At 40.2% G+C, this 7,032-nt stretch overlaps 1 long non-coding RNA gene across 1 annotated transcript; it reads left to right on the plus strand.

Moving 5' to 3' along the window:
* Positions 1 to 1,846: 1,846 nt before the first annotated feature.
* Positions 1,847 to 6,319, plus strand: LOC129010636 (uncharacterized). Its single transcript, XR_008493042.1, has 5 exons — positions 1,847 to 1,931; positions 3,781 to 3,980; positions 4,518 to 4,595; positions 5,269 to 5,573; positions 6,049 to 6,319. It is a non-coding gene; the product is annotated as an uncharacterized LOC129010636 (long non-coding RNA).
* Positions 6,320 to 7,032: the final 713 nt, after the last annotated feature.

A 7,032-nucleotide genomic window follows, 5' to 3' on the forward strand; every position in this document is an offset into this window, starting at 1 on the left:
TCCTTCCACCCTCTGACCTTCTAGGAGTATCTCTCATGGCCTGACCACAACTGGCAGCAAACTGCAGCCCTCCATCTCCCAGGGTGCAGAGCAGGAAGTAGGATTAACAAAAAATATATCTTTGAGGGGCCAGCAGAAAATATCCAGACATAACTCAAAGACCAATATGCTTGTTTTAGAAAACAGAAGCCTCTGATGATGAGTGTTATTGAACTTTTCTGCATAATTGTGGAAAGCAGTGTGGAGATTCCTCAAAGAATTAAAAACAGAACTACCATTCGACCCAGCAATCCAATTATTGGGTAGTAAGTAATATAAATTGTTCTACCATAAAGAAACATGTACACATAGGTTCACTGAAGTACTATTCACAATAGCAAAGATATGGAATCAACCTCAATGCCCATCAAAAATAGACTAGATAAAGAAAATATGGTACATTTATACCACGGAATATTATGCAGCATTGAAATGAATGAGATCATGTCCTTTGCAGGAACATGGATGGAGCTGCAGGCCATTATCCTTAGCGAAAGAATGCAGAAATAGAAAACCAAATACTGCATGTTCTTGCTTATATGTGGGAGCTAAATAATGAGAACCAATAGACACAAAAAGGGGAACAGCCAACACTGGGACCTACTTAAAGGAGGAAGATGGAAGGACAGAGAGGATCAAGAAAAATAACTGTCGGGTACCATGCTTATTACCTGAGAGATGAGATGGTCTGTACCCCAAACCGCTATGACACGAGTTTGCCTGTATTAACAAACCTGCACATGTAACCCTTGAACCTAAAATCAAAGTTTAAAACAAATAAACAAAAAGAAAACAAACGCCTTTCTATGACAAGCTGCAAATTTCTGATCTCTTCTTTTACTCGTACTGAATCTTTTCAGCTTCTACTGGGCAGTGAGCCTGCAAATATAACAAGAGAAAATGAGTGGGAATGAGTCAGCCAGGAAAAAGGAGGTAAGCAGGGTCTGCTAGAGACATCACTAAATGAATACTAATGCATGGTATGAGGGTCTTAACTTGTGGATCCAGGGGTTTTGTTCCACAGGCAGATTAGCATGAGATGCCATTGAATCTGGTGTTTTTGTAAGTTTAGTAGTTTAGAGATAGAATTACACTGTTTTACTACATTGATTATTTCATAGTTAACTTCTTAGTAAGGGGGAATGCCAGCCTATGGAGTGTTGATGACAGACACACTCATTATAAAGCCTCACTGCTGACAATTTAAAAAAGAAGGTGAAGAAAGAAAAGAATACGATCAATTATTGTTAAGAGCTCCAGTTGGTGTGAAGGCAGTGAGTGTGGTACTAGTGAGGGGAGCCAGGCAGACCACCACAGGACAGAAGACAGACCTCAGGTCAGGGGCTGAAGACATGTGTGCTTTCAGAAGTCAGATGGGTAGAAGAACTGGAAAGGATTAAGGCAATAGGGAATGGTGGGAGTTTTCTTCAACTGCAGAATTTTACCCTGTCTAAAAATCATATAAACCCATATATTTTCTTTAAACCATGCACAGCCCAATAAATATTTTCAGAGAAAATTTAGCAGCCAGTATTGATTTTTATTGTTGCTGTGATTGTCATTGTTGTTGCTTCTTCATCTTAGAGACATCAAGGGCATAGCCAAAATAATAGAGAAGCAATGACCTTCTAATCCTCAATGGAGTTAAATTCCCCCAAATCCCCAGGGACTGGAACTCAGATGAAGCTTCAGGAGTTCATAACCTCCTCAGACATAAATAATACAGATGTCATCACTAATGTGAGGGAGAGCTCAGCTCAGCGGAACCCAACATATGAGATAATAGGAGACTACATCACAGAACACTAGGGCACCGTGTCCACCCACAACAATGGGTCAGCGACGGACAACACAGTGCAGACTGAGTGGTCAGGGCACGCTTCATGAAAGAGGTGGGACGTGAGACAGAAAGGATGTTGGAGCTGAGAGGAGGCTGCTCCTTCGGGCTCTAGATCTATGTTTTCAATGTCCTAAAGACATTTCAAAAGTCACAGACCTCAGGGGAGCTTGATTTCTCTCACAAAGCTCTTCTCAATTTAGGGAATCTGGTTGTGGTTATCAATAACCGCCTTCCCAGGATCAGGGACTAAAAGCATTCTGGTCATTTGACATTTTTTCTCCCTTTCTTGTTCCACAGGCAATGGATCTTTAAAACTGGTTAATCCAGGTTATCAAAAAGCCAAAAAATAGGAAGCAGCAGGCAGCAAGGATATAGAGTAAAGAGAACACTTGTGTGCTGTGGGTGAAAATGCAAATTAACAAAGTTATTAGGGATAATGGCATGGTGGTTCTCCGAAAAACTAGAAATAGCATTATCATATTGTCCAGCAATCCTGCTTCTGGGTATTTACCCAAAAGATTTGAAATTAGTTTATCGATGAGATCTCTGTACTTCCACAATCTTTGTAGCACTAGTCACAACAGCCGAGATGAAGAACGAAACTGAGTGTCAATCAACAGATGGAGGGATTTTTAAAAATGTGAAAAATCTAAAAATTTAAATGTGTGTTTGTGCCTTGTGTGTGTGTATACACAATGGAATACTATGCAGCCTTAAAACAGAAGGGATTTCTGCCATTTGCCACAACAGGTATGAAACTAGAGGACATTATGATAAATGAAATGATCCAGGCACAGAAAGATAAATATTGCAGTTCTCACTTATATGTGGAATCCAAAACAATCAAATTATAGAAGCAGAGAGTAAAATGGTGGTTTCAGAGGCTGGAGGGGAGATAGTAATGGGGAGATGATGGTTAAAGGGTATAAAATCTCAGTTAGACAAGAGGAATGTTTTTATGTTTTTGAGACCTATTGCACAACATGGTGAACATAGTCAATAATAGGGTACTGTACACTGAAACATCACTAAAAGAGTAAATGTTAAATGCTTTCACCACAAAAACTATTTAAGTATTTGAGATGATAGATATACTAATTAGCTTGATTTAATTATTCCATGCTGTATTCATGGATCATAATATCACTTTTTACCCTGTAAACGTATCCAAGTATGAATTGTCAATGTACAGCAAAATAAAAAAAAAAAAAGCAAATTTAGAAAAGAACTTATTAATTCAGCTTCCACCATATCCCTCTCAGCATTCCTTCCTCACTTGAAGCCCTGAGCTTTTCTCCTGGCCATTGTGCCCGGTCCTCACCAACGTCTCTAAGAGATAGAATTACACTGTTTTACTACATTGAGTATTTCATAGTTAACTTCTTAGTTAGGGGGAATGCCAACCTATGACTTCCACTTCCTTGTGTCAATCCATTCCATTGTTTAAAAAATTCAGTAGGTTTTTGGGGAACAGTTGGTGTTTGATTACATGAATAAGTTCTTGGGTAGTGATTTCTGAGATTTTTGGTGCCCCCATCACCCAAGCAGTGTACACTGTACCCAATGTGTAGTCTTTTATCCTTCATCCCCCTACCACCCTTCCCCCTGAGTCCTCAGAGTCCATTGTATAATTCTTATGCCTTTGTGTCCTCATAGCTTGGCTCCCACTTATAAGTGAGAACATATGATGTTTGGTTTTCCATTCCTGAGTTGCTTCACTTAGAATAATGATATCCAACTCCACCCAGGTTGCTGCAAATGCCATTATTTTGTTCCTGTTTATGGCTGAGTAGTATTGCATAGTACATGTACACATTTTCTGCATTCACTCTTTGATTGATAGGGGGATACTGAGACTAATTTTCTGAAAGTTCTGATCATTTTGCTGTTTCCTTCTCAAGTGCCAGGTGAGGTGTCCAGCGAGGTGTCACAGCCCCGGCAGTAGAGAGTGGTTCGCTCATGGGTAGCAAGAAGAATTTACCAACAACAGCATAGGCTTGAAATGGAATGTCTTATTAGATGGGAAGAACGCTGCAGCCGAGTGCAGAGGGGCATCTCAGCAAGAGAGGACTGAGTGCACCGCGGTGGATTATCCTTCACGGTATTGATGGACCTTTAAGTCTGATTGAGATAGGAGGGTTATGCTAGGTTTCTATGGGTTCTCCAGATGCATCTAGAAAGTGACAGGATTGTTTTTGTCAGGAGCTTAAGGGTAATTTGGACCGGGACTGTATTAGTTACGTAGGTCATGGTAAATGATTACATTTGTAGATGTTTTGGCGCCTTGATGTCAGCAAAGGTTGCATAATGGGTTTCAATATGCATGCATTCTGGAGATGTATAGAAATTCCAGTTATTATAAATTCTTGGGAAAGAACTCTTGGTCTGCTTGATGGCCACCAGCTGATCTTTGCTCTCTTCATCAAGAACCGTGAAATGCCCCTGATTGCTCACAAACAAGAGCCCTGACTCATCAGCATGACTGTCCAATCCACCAAAGCAACTTCCTTCCACCTCCCCAGTCTCTCTTCTTAGAGGTGGACTCACTTTGCCTGAGCTTGTCCTTGTGAAATGGCCTGAGGTTCCCTGGACACCCTGTGCAGTGGCATGGTCCTTCTGCATGCCCTTCTTTCCATAGGTCACTCTCGAGCCAGACAGCGAGCCAGACAGTGGGTTTAAACCTGAGCTGCACCTCATGCTGGCTGGGTTTCCTTTGGTGAGTTTACTTAACCAGTTTCAGCCTCAAGTTCTTCATCTGATAAATGGGGATAATATTAATACTGATATCACAGGGTTGCTATGGAGCTAACAAGACAATGCAAAATTCCAAGCACATAAGGTGTAAGCACACATGTCAGTGAGTGGTATTTTGTTTCTATTATTTATTTTTATTTTCATTTATTTATTTTTTAAAACAGTCTCCCTCGGTCTCCCAGGCTGGAGTGCAATGGCACGATATTGGCTCACTGCAACCTCCACCTCCTGGGTTCAAGCAATTCTTTGCCTCAGCCTCCTGAGTAGCTGGGATTACAGGCACCTGCCACCACGCCTGGCTAATTTTTGCATTTTTAGTAGAGACGGGGGTTTCACCATCTTGGCCAGGCTGGTCTTGAACTCCTGACCTCATGATCCACCAGCCTCGGCCTCCCAAAGTGCTGGGATTACAGGCGTGAGCCACTGCACCCGGCCTGTTTCTGTTATTTTTTGAATTTCTAGTAATTAAAAAACTCATTCCAATATTACTCTTTTCAAAATCCCTTCTTTCCCTGTCCAAGTCTTAATATTCTTCTCCCCCTACTCCTCTTTCACTTTCTTGTGCTCTAATCAAAGGTTTATTTTTTTAAGACCAAAATTAACACACTCATGTAAGATTCCTGTTTATATTACAGTGCTGAACACATCTGCCTTCCCAGTAGACACTGACGGAGCTTCTGAAGAACAAGTTTTCTCCTTCTTGTGTCCCAGGCTTGCTGAAGGGCGTGACATTTAAATGTTTGCATTTACTTGAATCGCACATTATTGAATCTGATAAAACTGAAAGATTTTCAGGAGAAGATAATGTCTAGCTCTTGACAGACAAATTTGTACATCAACTTGCAACTATCCACACCTGGGAGCTTGTTAAGAGCACCAAGTCTTGGGTTCCATCCCAAAACTACTGGATCAAAATCTACATATTTAACAAGATCTCCAGGTAATTCAAGTGCATATTAAAGCTTGAGAAGCACTGATTATGCTCAGTGTTCTGCTTCTCCAGACTAGGGAAGAAATACGTTCTAGTTCCCCTGGTAGAGCCACTGCCTGTCTCAATGTCACAAGGGTAGGAGACAGAAAGAAGGGATGGGCAGTGTGGGGAAAAGATTAAGAGCAACTTGGAGACCTGGTTTTGGGTCTCAGATAGGTGTGGAATTGAGCTTAATTTCTGTTACTTATTAGTTTTGAATATTGGGCCTGTGAGCTTAACATTCCTGTTCTGTATAGTGGGGATAGTCATAGCATCTAACTCAATGTGGTGCCATGAGGGTTCAATAATATGACACATACATCAGAATCTTGAAGGATGCTGTGTGAATAATATGCCTTCCAGGGCCTGACTCTAGAACTTCCAATCAGAATCTTTGGGGTGGTCCAGAAGCGCACGTTTTTAATGAGTTCTCCTCCATGTAAAGTTCACATCAGTGCTGAAGAGGTTCTGCAGCCGTAAAGGTGGATGTTTCCATGAGTGTTCGGGACATCAATTCATCCTCATTAGACATTAGATCCATGCTGGGAATCTTCAGGTCAGCAATTTGAACCAGCCCCAGATCCACCAAAGCTGCAGTCAGAAGAACAAGACACAGAGAAGGAGTGACAAGAACCAGAAAGCTTCCGAGAGTGCAAGCGTTTTTTTCTTTATCCGATTCGATGCTCTGGAGAAAATTAAACAGTTAAATCAGTCACAGGTGGACTCATTCTTCACTAATTGCATCCTGACTCAAAGTCCTTTCCCCTGAAATGTCTTTCCATTTGCTACCTGCCTTCAAGTTTTTGTCTTTATTGTTGATTTTCAGAATTCAAATATTATTTGTTTAGCTTAAAAAAAAAACAAAACAAAAACCCTGTGTTCTTCTCTGAGGTTTCTGGATTAATGGTTTGATTCTTTTTGGAAAATTCTCAGCTATTCCTTCTTTGAATAATTTTTCCCCTTCATCTTTTCTGCCATCTCCTTTTGGATTTCCAACTATATGCGTATCAGATTGAAATCACCCCACTGGATATGAAAAGTATGTTCTGTGGTTGTTTTGGTAAATTTTACTTCGACTAGACAAACTACTTTCAATTCCTCTTAATCATTTTAAACATTTAGTAATTTATATTTTATTTAGACAAACCATATTCAAACTACTGAAAATCAAAGATAAAGATAAAAACTTGAAGTCAGGTGATGATGATGCAAATTTAGTATCTCACCTGGATGTGGCTACTAATATCAAAAGAACCACCTTTAGCCTCTTCACTCTTGTTACTTGATCAGCAGGATTTCTAGCTCTCTCTAGTAATAATTTATATTGTAGCTGAGCTATAGTATACATATTAAATATACATATGTGTAATATGTATACTATTACATATGTGTATGTAACATGTATACTATTGCACATGTACATATTACA

This window comes from Pongo pygmaeus, chromosome 10 (assembly GCF_028885625.2).
Source record: "Pongo pygmaeus isolate AG05252 chromosome 10, NHGRI_mPonPyg2-v2.0_pri, whole genome shotgun sequence".
In the NCBI taxonomy this organism is placed as follows: Eukaryota; Metazoa; Chordata; class Mammalia; order Primates; family Hominidae; genus Pongo; species Pongo pygmaeus.